Source organism: Phocoena phocoena, chromosome 1, assembly GCF_963924675.1.
Source record: "Phocoena phocoena chromosome 1, mPhoPho1.1, whole genome shotgun sequence".
Classification (NCBI taxonomy): Eukaryota; Metazoa; Chordata; class Mammalia; order Artiodactyla; family Phocoenidae; genus Phocoena; species Phocoena phocoena.
Genome location: NC_089219.1, coordinates 36,727,246 through 36,739,600, shown reverse-complemented (window position 1 = coordinate 36,739,600; position 12,355 = coordinate 36,727,246). Strand labels below are relative to the sequence as shown.

General features: G+C 43.7%; 1 non-coding gene across 1 annotated transcript; it reads left to right on the top strand.

Moving 5' to 3' along the window:
- The first annotated feature begins 8,752 nt into the window (after nucleotides 1-8,752).
- Nucleotides 8,753-8,869, top strand: LOC136141178 (U5 spliceosomal RNA). Its single transcript, XR_010657710.1, has one exon. It is a non-coding gene; the product is annotated as a U5 spliceosomal RNA (small nuclear RNA).
- The last annotated feature ends 3,486 nt before the right edge of the window (nucleotides 8,870-12,355 follow it).

Sequence of the window (12,355 nt, the reverse complement as noted above, 5' to 3'; positions counted from 1 at the left end):
AGTTTCAACGAGGGGCTATCATTTACAGTGAATGGAAGACCAGATTCACTGACTTTTTATCGAGTGTCTACCACGTGGTAGGCATGGTGCAAGGCGCTGGAGATAGCAATAATGAAAGCGACACGTAGTTCTTGCCTTCGAACTAACATTTCTAACGTGAACAGGGGACAAAAAGAAGAAAATTACAAGTAAATTAGGATATGTAGTAAGTGCTCTGAGGGAAACCGAGAACTGGAATACAGAAAAATGGAGGAACCTACTTTAGATAAAATAGGGGAGAAATCTTTGAAGTGATACTTAACCTGACTCTAGAGAACAAGGAGGAATGTCAAAATGAAGGGCAGGGAGGTGGAGAGGCTTCCAGACTAAGATCTGACAATGATATATGCAAAGGCCTTGAGGTGGGACAGAACTTGATCTTGAAGAACTGAAAGAAGCCTGTATGGATAGAAGGCAATAGGTGAGGGGGAGAAGAATGAGATCAACTTAGCATCTTGTATCCCATAGTAATATTATAATTTTGGCTTTTGTCCTAATGAGAAATCATTGAAGAATTTTGAGCAGAGGAGTGACAAGATCTGAATTACATTTGATTTTATGTTTATTGGGCTTGCTGCTGTGTGGAGAACTGATTTGAAGCGGGCAGGACTGGAAGTGAGGTGACCTAGTAGGCAAGAGATTATACCGGCCTAGCCTGGGGTCATGATACTGGAAATGTAGCTAAGAGGATGGATTAAAGGTGTACCTTATTTGGGAGGTGGAAAGGTGGAGTGAATGGGTCTTGCTGATGGGTTTGTGAAAGGATTTTAGTCTAAAATGAAACAGGAGGATCTGAAATGGAGAATCTCACAAAGGCACCCTCCAAAGAATGGAACTTAGAGACTGATTTCCCATAATTGCCTGGTTTACAGAAAACAGACTTATTTCCTGACCAATGAACATCCACCAAGAATTACTCCCCATCCTCAAGCCAATTAACTTAATACTTTAGGACTCTGGTCAGACTTGCTTCTGGTCCATAAACACAACTCTGCCCAAACCCTCAACGGACTTGCTTGTATCTTGCTATAGCATATGTTTCTCAAATTGCAACTCAATTTCTGATAGGTCGAGCTTGCCTTGGTTTGCCTCTGTTTAGGTTGACAGGTTAGATACGTGAGTGAAGGAGAAGGGATAATCATGGATGACTGCTGGTTTCTGGCTAGAGCAACTGGGTGGGTGGTGGACTATTTCTTGAAATAGGAGAGTGGGGTTATGAAGGAAACAGTTTGGGGGGGGGGGGTTAGGTCAAAAGCTTCACTTTGGTCATGTTGAGTCCGAGATATATACAAGACTTCAGAGTGGAGGTGTCAGGTTAGCAGTTGGATACACGAATTAGGAGTTCAGGGAGAGATCCAGGCCAGAGATAGAGATTTGGCAGTCATTTTAGGTAGATGTATTCAGAGTCCTGGAACTAAATGAGATCTCCTAAGGAGAGAGTATAGATGGAGATGAGAAGAACCATCATGGAGCCATGGGGCATATCAGCATTTTGAGGGAGTGCAGAGGAGGAGCAAAGGAGGTGAGATTAGGGCGGTTTGAAGGGATGAGGAAAACCAGGGAGTAGAAGTAGAGGAAGGAATGAAGGAGGAAGTAACTCTGGAGAACTGCAGTAAGGACGGGCAAGATGAGGACATGGAAGTATCCTTTAAATTTGCTAGCACCTAAGTCATTGGTGACCTTGAGCAGTCTTGGTAAAGTACTGAAGATGAAAGTCAGAGTAGAGGGAGAAGTGGGATATTGTTTACAGATACATACATATGTGATAAAAGAATAAAGATATGCTTGGGAATGATAAACACTAAGATTCAAGAGAGCAGTTGCCTCTGGCAGAGAGAGTAAAGTGGTAGGAGAGGGGTACTTCAACAAAATAGAATTTTGTTTTTTAACATGAATCATGTGTATACATGATGTTCGTTATGTTATTTTTCTGGGCCTCCTGAGTTAGGAGGGCAATATAAATTCAGACCCATCGCTACCCTTTTTGCTTTTGCCACCTGTGGGTCCAAGTAGTTGCAAACTTCCTTGCTGCTTCCCAAGGCCCTTGGGGCACTTGGGGTTTTGCAGGGGGCATTGCCAGTTCCTCAACCTTGGGCAGACCTAGTGAATTTCTCCTGGCCCTGAATGGGTGATAAAACTCCAGCCCTCATAACTTGTTTCTGATTCCAATACCCTCCTGTTATAGGAACCTGAAGTCAAGGAATTAACACCGAGTGGTCCAAAAACAGTAAAACCTATAGGAAACTCAGAGTCTCCAAAGTCGAGAATTCCTTTTGTGCCAAAAATGAAGAGAGTAGTCAGAGCAGCAAGGGGAACTGACCCAGAAGAGTCCCATGGTCTGAGAATAATGAAACCTCTAGGACTTTTGGAAACACAAAGCCATTAAATTGGGGACACTTACGTGTGCCAGGGACTCCAACATATTACCACGTACATATCACCACAATAGAGAGAAAAAAAGCCCTCCCTTCCTTGAACTGGTAATGGAACAATCAGAGTCTATAAAATTGGTATGCTTTACATAAAAAAAATAGCAAGTTAAAAAAATCATTGTGAAAGGATAGAACAATATGTTTACAAAAAAGACATATATAAAAAAACAAAAACTAGAAACACTTTAAAAGTACAGCCACTGAAATAAAAAAACCTCTGGAACTGTACTACAGTTCCCAATTAATTAAATGATTTAGTGGATGCTAGGTGAAAGGTTACTGAGTACAGGATGTTTGTATGGTGCCAGAGTATTGCTCCACAGATTATTTGTTAACAATTTGTAAAGGGAAAGCACACCTTTATATGAAAAAAAGTGGCAGTCACCATTATAGCCAAGTGATCAAACAGTATCACCAGTAGTGAGGCACCCTGACATTAAGTGTCTCCTGATAGGATGCAAGAGACACAGCATCATCTAAGAGATAATGATGCCAAAAATGTGTAAGTTAAATCCAGTCCAGCATCTAGACTTAGGTTTTATTCATTTTTTTTTTCTGAACTACTTGATAGTTGTGTTAAAAAAACACAATTTAACCGAATAAATTTGAAGATCTAATTGGCGATTAGACTGGTGACTCATGAATCGGGCAGCATTCCATTTAGCAACTAGGAGGGTGCTCTAAGTGGTTGTATAAAATGGAAGGTTTTTATAGGAAGGAGGGTGGGGCAAGGGAGCTATTAGCAAAAGAGAAGAAAGGATTATTTTTAGGCCAGGACATCTTTTTGTGGGGGAAGGGACAGCAAGGGTTTTATTATACAGATTGACTCTTCTTTCTCTGGGGAATAAAGAAGGCCCATTTGGCAGATTACCTCATTGGTGCTGACTAGAAAATTCCAGACTAAGTGATTAAGATTACATTTCCAATGAAGGTTGAAACTGCCATAGGTTAGGTATTAAATCTAGGATTGGTGTCATGGGCTTTAGCACAAGCGACACCATTTTGGGCCTGTGGTTTTTCTCTTTAACAGTTGCAAACATCATGACTCTTTAGCTCTAAGTATTTCAACATGCATCTCCCAAGAATAAGACCATTCTCCCACATAATTACAGTATCATTATTATACTTAAAAAATTGAAAATAATTCCCTAAAGTCTTTTATATCTAGAAATGAGATTTGTTTTAAAATTATTCAATAATCCAGTGGGCCAGCGGTGAGGGATGGGGAGACAGGAAATAACTGTGGCCATGAATTGATGATAGTAGATGCAGTCTAATGGAAAATGGTGTCTTTGTACTTAACGTTTATTTGTTTGAAAAAATTTTTTTTAAGATTTTTTTTTTTTTTTTTTTTTTGCTGTGGACCATTTTTAAAGTCTTTATTGAATTTGTTACAATATTGCTTCTGTTTTCTGTTTTGGTTTTTTGACCACGATGCATGTGGGATTCTAGCTCTGCAACCAGGGATCGAACTCAAACCCCCACCCACTGCATTGGAAGGCGAAGTCTCAACCACTGGACTGAAGAGGGGTTAAGGATTTGAGAAAATATAGAGTGAAAACCTAGAAATCCATGAGAAGACGGAAGGTAGTTGGGGGCCAGTTGTGGGGAGACTGTGACTGTAGCCAGAGTTGAAGGGAGTCAGATGCCTTGAGATGGGGGTAAGACTGAGGGAGAGCTATTTCAGTTGTGCCTCTCCCCTCCTCACCCCCACTCCTCAGGACCCTGGGTGGATCATTACCTGCCCCATTGCCTCATGAGGCTGTAAACCCAGCACTCCAGCCTGACTAGGTAGGGCTAGACCAGTAGACCTTAAACATTACCTCCCCACCTGCTTCATATCCTAGGGTCTGGGCCTTAGCCTTCCCCTAAATTCACTGATACCCCTAAAATAATAGGAACTCAAAGGGAAACATATTTGCAATGAAAGAAAAACAACAAACAGAGAAACCTGTATTAGATGAAGCTGAGTTAATAGACCTGGTCAAGTTTAAAATAAGTATAATAAATATCCCCAAAATATAAGGGAGGATATTGTTAACCTAAGGTAGAAACAAACAAGAAGAATCAGTTGGAAATACTGGGAATGAAAAATTTAATAGTTGAAATCCATACATGGATTGAATAGCAGAATGGTTACAGGCAAAATGAAATGATGAGCAATAAGATTAGGGTGAGGATTCTTCCAAACGGCATCAGGAAGGGATAAAGAAAACAAGAAAGATAGAAAACAAATGAGCTAGTTGTTTGTGACCCACAGTGTTGGTGACTAATCCTACAGCCATTCTCAGCCCCCTTCTCCCTTACTTATCTCCACATTGGAGATCGAAAAAGAAGGGGCTGAAATGAGGATCATTTGCTTGTCATATGTCCTCCCCCTTTTTTCTTGCCTTGGACACGGATGTTTTGTCAGGAGCTGTGACAGCTGTCTTGCGATCATGAGGTAGGTTATAGTCATCAGATCAAAAAAATTCAACACACTCAGGACAGCCAAGTAGGAAGGCAGGAAGAGCCCAAGAAGGTTCTTGGTGGCTGAACAGTTGAACTAATGCCAGCAACCACCTACAATCCAACTCCTTGCTATGTAACTACAAACAAAAGAAAAGAAAACAAAACCCACTTGTTTATTTATTTTTTAAAAATATTCATTTATTTATTTGGCTGTGCTGGGTCCTAGTTGTGGCGTGTGGGATCTTTTAATTTGCGGCATGCGAACTCTTAGTTGAAGCATGTGGGATCTAGTTCCCTGGTCAGGGATCAAACCCGGTCCCCCTGAATTAGGAGCATGGAGTCTTAGCCACTGGACCACCAGGGAAGTCCCCCAAATTGTTTATTTAAGCCACCATTATTCATGTTTTCTTTAATCAACAACTGAAAACATACCTAACTAAAATATTCCTAACTGATGCCTTGTTCAATAATTTGAAAAAGAACTACAAAGTTGAGATTCAAAGAAATGAGAGGGGAAAAGGTAGAAATCAGTGAAAAAGAGATTTAAAATAAGTATTTTAGGACTTCCCTGGTGGCCCAGTGGTTAAGAATCCACCTGCCAATGCAGGGGATATGGGTTCAAGCCCTGGTCGGGCAAGATCCCACATGCCGTGGAGCAACTCAGCCCATGTGCCACAACTACTGAGCCTGCACTCTAGAGCCCGCGAGCCACAACTACTGAGCCTGTGCACCTAGAGGCTGTGCTCTGCAACAAGAGAAACCTGTGCACCGCAACAGAGTAGCCCCCACTCTCCACAACTAGAGAAAGCCAAAAATAAATACATAAATAAATTTTAAAAAAAAGAAACTACATGAAATAGTAGAAGAAAACATGAGTGTATTTTTCTTAATAATCTGTGTGTGAAGAAAGCCTTTTGAACTATAACTCAAAATCCAGAAGAGATAAAAGATTTATAAATTTGACTCCATTAAAAAACACCTGCTTGGCAAAATGAAAACCTGGGAGAGAATATTAACAACTTAACGATACATGGCAGATAAAGAACTAATGTCCTTAACACACAGAGAGCTCTTTAAAATAAAGGGAAACTTTTCCTTTCTGTGATGCATGGCTGAAAGATGGCAATGCAGGTTTCCGAGAAAAATTGAGGGGAAAGAGCAAACATAAAAATGGACAAAATATATAAACAGAAAATACACACAAAAGATACAAAAATGTGGGGCTTCCCTGGTGGCACAGTGGTTGAGAGTCTGCCTGCCGACGCAGGGGACACGGGTTTGTGCCCCGGTCCAGGAAGATCCCACATGCCGCGGAGCGGCTGGGCCCGTGAGCCATGGCCGCTGAGCGTGCGCGTCCAGAGCCTGTGCTCTGCAACGGGAGAGGCCGCGACAGTGAGAAGCCCGTGTACCGCAAAAAAAAAAAAAAAAGATACAAAAATGAAAAATATACTCAACTTCACTTATAAAAAAGAGAAATGCAACTCTAAACTACACTGAGACACCATTTTTCACCATTTAGATAGGTAGAAATTTAAAAACTTGACAATATCCTGTTGACAAAGCTGTGGGGAAACAGACACCCTCATATGTTGCTGGAGGGAGCACACTTGGAAACAAACTATAGAATTTGGCAGTATTTAACTAAACTACATGTGAATTTAGACTTTGACTCAACAATTCACTTCTGAGAATTTACCCCAAAATACACACTTAGAAATATGAAAAAACATATGCACAAATCTATTAGTTCAGTATTATCCGTAATAGCAGAATTCTGTAAACAACTGAAATTCCCACCTATAGGGACTGACCGAATAAATTATAGTATGTCCACACAATGCAGTACTGTGCACCCACAAAAGAATGAGGGAGATCTGTATAAACTGACGTTGCTTGATTTCCAGGGTGTATTAAGTGAAATAAGTGTATGTTACCTTTTCTTAAAGGATATAAAATATGTGTGCTAATAATGATGATAATTTTTTTTTCTTCAGAAAGAAACACGTAAACATAAACCAGAAACTAATGAACACAGGGGAACACAGGGTGGAGGGGATGGGGTGGAGAGGATAAGGCCAAAAGTGAGACTTCTCTTGAGTTTATTTATTTATTTATATATATATTTGTTAAAATTTTAGGCTGCATTGGGTCTTCATTGATGCATGTGGGATTTCTCTAGTTCCAGTGGGCGAGGACTACTCATTGCATTGCCCAGGCTTCTCATTGCGGTGGGTTCTCTTTCTTGCAGAGCACAGGCTCCAGGCGCATGGGCTTCAATAGTGGCAGCATACGGGCTCAGTAGTTGTGGTGCATGGACTCAGTAGTTCTGGTACACAGGCTGAGTTGCCCCTTGGCATGTGGGATCTTCCCGGGCCAGGGCTGGAGCCCGTGTCCCATGCATTGGCAGGTGGATTCTTAACCACCGTGCCACCAGGGACATCCCGGAACCTATGACCCTTTAACACTATGTGAATTACATCCTGCACTGCCTTGTAGCAAATCACCCCCTGTAGCATTTGCATTTCAGAAAGAAGGTCGCGCAGGCCAAGAGCCCCGAGACACACCGGCCCAGTTACCGGGCTGCCTGACGCCAGCAGTGACTGTTTTGAAATAACGCAGGAAGAAGAAGAATGCAAGACCTTCACTATTTTGATCCTTATCATATATGCCAGACTGCGAGCCGCACGTATAAAATCTTTTCCGATTCCCGAAGGAGATGGGGGCACAGTTCTTCAGGCGCTAGCCTGCTGTGTCTTCCTTTCTGCCTGGCAGAAAAATAAAGCCATCTCTCTCTTCCTCCAAAATCTCTGTCTCCGTATTTCTGTTCGGCATTGGTGCACAGGCCAGCTGATATTTCGGCAACACCATCATCCATCTGCTCTTGCTCTTAAGGCCAGTTGAAGATGGTCCCTTGCAGTTTCCCAAGCTAGGTTAGTGATGTGAAATTCTCCTGCCCCTGGCCCTACCTCCTTCCCTGTCCCCAGCCGCGCAGAAGGCAGTTTGCTGGTTGTCTTCCCCAATTCTTCTCCAAGTAGGTTATGTTTACTTCCCAAATCCCTGATCCAGAGGTGGGGGTGCCTACACTCCCAAACCCTGAGTGTCCACCTTCCCCTGCTGTTTGTAGTCTCTTGTGCTGTGCCTACAGTGGCACCTGGGCGGGGGAGGACACTGCCCTTGTCTAGGTTTTTCTAAATGTCTTACTCAAGTTCCAACCTCCAGCTTGTGAATCACCTGTGTCTCTTTTTTGACTTGTAAGCAAGTATTAAGCTTTGGGGTTGGGGGGAGGTCTGTAATGTGAAACAACTTCTTTTCTTCCCTCCCCCCACAGTGTTGTAAGTAACTTTTAACGGCCAAACCCCAGATTTGCACTTCTTTTTTCTCTAACTGCTAAAACCATTTTCTTGCCCCTGGTCTTACTGTAACATTTGGAAAAGGAATAAATGTCGTCCCTTAAACAAAAGAAAACAAAATAAAACAGACTTTCTAGTTGGACTAGACGACTATATTCCTATCTGGCTTGTGCTCCGCCCCCTGGTGGTGGCTCTAGACCGAGCAGGAACACTAAAAAAGGAAGGCATTTGCCGAAGCGCGAGGTTGGTGACTCAGCTTCATTTACATACCCAGAATGCACTGCACTCGGGATCATGCCTACTTTCAAAAGGCTCTAGCCTTCTATTTCTTTTGACTCCCGGCCCCGCTCGGAATCAGGATATTTTCACAGAACTGTGTGAAATAATTGCAGAACTCACTCGTTGTTTGCGGGTAAATAGTTACCGTTGGTGCCTTGGGACTTCCAGTTAGCCGAGGACTGTGTGAGCGGCTCTGACGGCACACTCTGGTTTCTCTTCAGAACGCATAAATCTTTCGCCTTTTACTAAAGATTTCCGTGGAGAGAAACAATTCCGAGTTTCTACCCAATTTTTTGAGGCCTTGTTTTTTACAAGGTTAGTAAGTTGGTGCAAAAGAGAGAATGTTTAGAATTCTGATGCGTCCCGGCTGGTAGCGTTCCCTACGCTGGAATAGAGCAGTCCACGCTGTTTCGACTGAGTTGTAGGCCGTTTTGGGGATAGTGAGTCCGCGTTCGTTTTTCTCCAGGAATTTGTTTTTCGGTCTGTCGTGTGTCCGCGTGGGTGGTTGTTGTGTTGGTGTTCTCGCGGTGAGGAGCGTGAAGTCCGTGTGATTTCGGACCCAGGGCTAAGCGCCCGGAGTTAAACTGGTTGGCGGAGCGGTGTGATAACGTTGGCGAGTCGTGCTCGCGGTTTCTGAAGGCTGCTCGTAAACAGCTGCGTTTCTCAGGGGGCACAAGGTGTTGTGTCATGTTTCTGGGAGCTTGTGTTCAGGAGGCGGGCGTAGTTAGGTGTGGACGGTGCAGCTGGTGCGCGCGGAGCCCGTGTGGTGTTCTGGCGAGGCGGTATCGATCCTGGCTTGAGTGAAGGCGGCACCCGGGAAAGGAAAGAAAGAGGCGCGGGAGAAATGACCCCCGCTTTCTTCGCGCGAGCGGCCGCACAGTTACAAGGAATTCGAATACGCACAGAGCTGGCGAGCGCACTTTGTTCCTCGCGCTTCGGGTTTATCTTCGCACGTTGACAGACCACCAGGCATAATACAGTTGAACTGCTTCTTGTGCACGGCACGCGGCCTGGCGCAGAGCAGTCAGTCGTCCAGCAGACGGCTGCTCGCTGTAGACTATCCGCTTAACCTGGCTTTGGTTCGGTCTTGAGTTCAAGTTCAGGCTTGGGCCCATCTGTTTGCAAAGGTTTTTTCAAGGCAGTACGTGAGCACCTCCGGCGAGGCCCACCTCTCTGGGATTGTGGTTTTAAGTGCTTCGCTTTGTGTAACTTGGCTTTTCTAAAAGCTTCCAAAAAATTGAAGTATAGTTGATTGATTTTTGTATGATACATATTTAAATATACACTTTCTGATGAGGTAGTTTAGCCTTAAAACTAGAACTGTTAAGAATAAGAAATGCTAGGAATTCCCTGGCGGTCCAGTGGTTAGGGCTCCACGCTTCCACGGCAGAGGGCGCGGGTTCTATCCCTGGTTGGGGAACTGAAACCCAGCAGGCCGCGCGGCGCGGCCAAAAGAAAAAAAAAAAAAAGAAAAAGAAAAGGAAATGCTCGAGATCAGCGGTTGTTTCCAGTTTCTAATGTGGATCAGGACCGCAAGTAATTGCTCTAAATTTTAATTTTAGAAGTAAGCTTAGGGCTTCCCTGGTGGTCCAGGGGTTAAGAATCCGCCTCTCACTGCAGCGGACACGGGTTCGAGTCCTGGTCCCGGAAGATCCCCCATGCCGCGGAGCAACTAAGCCCGGGTCCCACAACTACTGAGCCCGAGTGCCACAAGCACTGAAGCCCGGGCACCTGGAGCCCGTGCTCGGCAACAAGAGACGCCACCGCAGTGAGAAGCCCGCGCACCGCAACGGAGAGCAGCCCCCGCCCCACGCAACTAGAGAAAGTCCGCACGCAGCAACGAAGACCCAACACAGCCCAAAATAAATACAGTACATAAATTAAACAGACAAGAAAAAGCTTATACTGCATGACAATCAAATGCAATATACAAACCTTAACTGGATCCTGAACAAAACACAATAACACACCAAGGAAAGGAAGGCAGGAAGAAAGCAGAAGGTACACTTTTGGTGCCTTTGTGGAAATTTTAGTATGTACTCTATTTCACGCGACACTATTCAATTAATAATTGTATTTGTTTTCTTGCTGCTGTAACAAATTATCACACGCTTAGTGACTTGAAACAACTTCTGGACGGCAGGAGTCTAGAATTAAGGTGTTGACAGGGCTGCATTCTTTCTAGAGGCTTCAAGGGAGAATCTGGTCCCTTGCCTTTAGAAAGCTGGCTTCATTCCTTGGCCTGTGACCCCTTCCTTGCAGTCCAAATCTCTTGCTTCTGTCGTGTCGTCTCCTAACTCTGGATCCTCCTGCCGTATAAAGAGCCTCGTAATTACCTGGGGCCCACCTAGATAATCCAGGAGAATCTCCCCATCTCAAGATCCTTAATCACACCTGCGAAATCCCTTTTACCGTGTGAAGTAACATATCTACAGGTTCCTGGGATTAGGAGGTGGATGTATTTGGAGGCTACGACTCACACTACCACAATACCGATATAGTAATTATGTAGGAGAACGGCCTTATTCTTAGTAGACACGTAATGTGAAATATTTAGTAGTGAAATGTCATGATATCTGAAACTTTCAAATAGCCCAGTAAACAGAGAGAGAGAAAGAGAATGTGTCATAGGTACTCATTCTTTCAACTTGTTGTAGTTGTGAACTTTTGGAAATAAAAATTTGGGGGAGATTAAATGTATAGTAATCAATTTCATGTAACGTATATTTGTTTTGGATATTTGTATTATACTTAAGATTTCATTTTTATTTATTTATTTTGAAAAGTATTTATTTATTTGGCTGAGCCAGGTCTGAACTGCGGCACGCATGATCTTTAGCTACAGCATGAGAACCCTTAGTTGCAGCATGTGGGATCTAGGTCCCTGACCAGGGATCGAAGCTGGGCCCCTCTGCATTGGGAGCGTGGAGTCTTAGCCCCTGGACCACCAGGGAAGTCCCTTAAGATTTCATTTTTTAAAGCTCCATTGTTATTAAAGAGTTATCGTCTTAGACCAGTGGTTTCCAGAGTTTTGGATTTTCCAAGTATTAAAATTTCCAAACAATTTTGCGGTACTAATTTTTAAAATCATGATTCTACAAAAAGGCCATTCCAAGACTAAAAACAGTAAGAGTGACTTGACACCAAAGAACAGGGCACGTCTTTAAACCAGGATATCCATTTAGCTTTATGGAAAACATACCGATATTTCCTTAACTTTTCTCTCCTCCCTCCGCCCAAATAGAGGAAAGCTGAGGCTCAAAATCCCAGTTTGGGGTAAGTTAGGCTGCCTCTGACCAACAAGATCAGGGCCGGTGATGCCCTCTTGTGGCACCCTGGGGAATTACTGCCATCTGACTTCATGTCCTCTGACTTTGAGGGACAATGCCCTCACAGTAAGTAACTCGGTCGTTCATTCATATGTGCCAGGCATTGTTCTCAGCATTTGGGACATATCAGTAATGAAAACAAATATCCCTGCCCTGCTGGAGCTTACATTCAGGTGGGGGGACACCCAATAAATAAATAACACATAAATAAGTGCTATGGAAAAAACAGCAGTGGTAGGGGTTGGGGGTCAGAATACAGGGGTTGGTAGTGTGGGACGCGACTTAAAAAAGGGTAACCCCCCCCCCCCGAGAAGATAACTTTGTTTTTTTAAAAAATTATCTTTTTATTTGGTCGCACCGGGTCTTAGTTGCGGCTGGCGGGCTCCTTAGTTGTGGCTCGCCAGTTCCTTAGTTGTGGCAGGCACGTGGGATCTAGTTCCCTGACCAGGGATCGAACCCTGGCCCCCTGTATTGG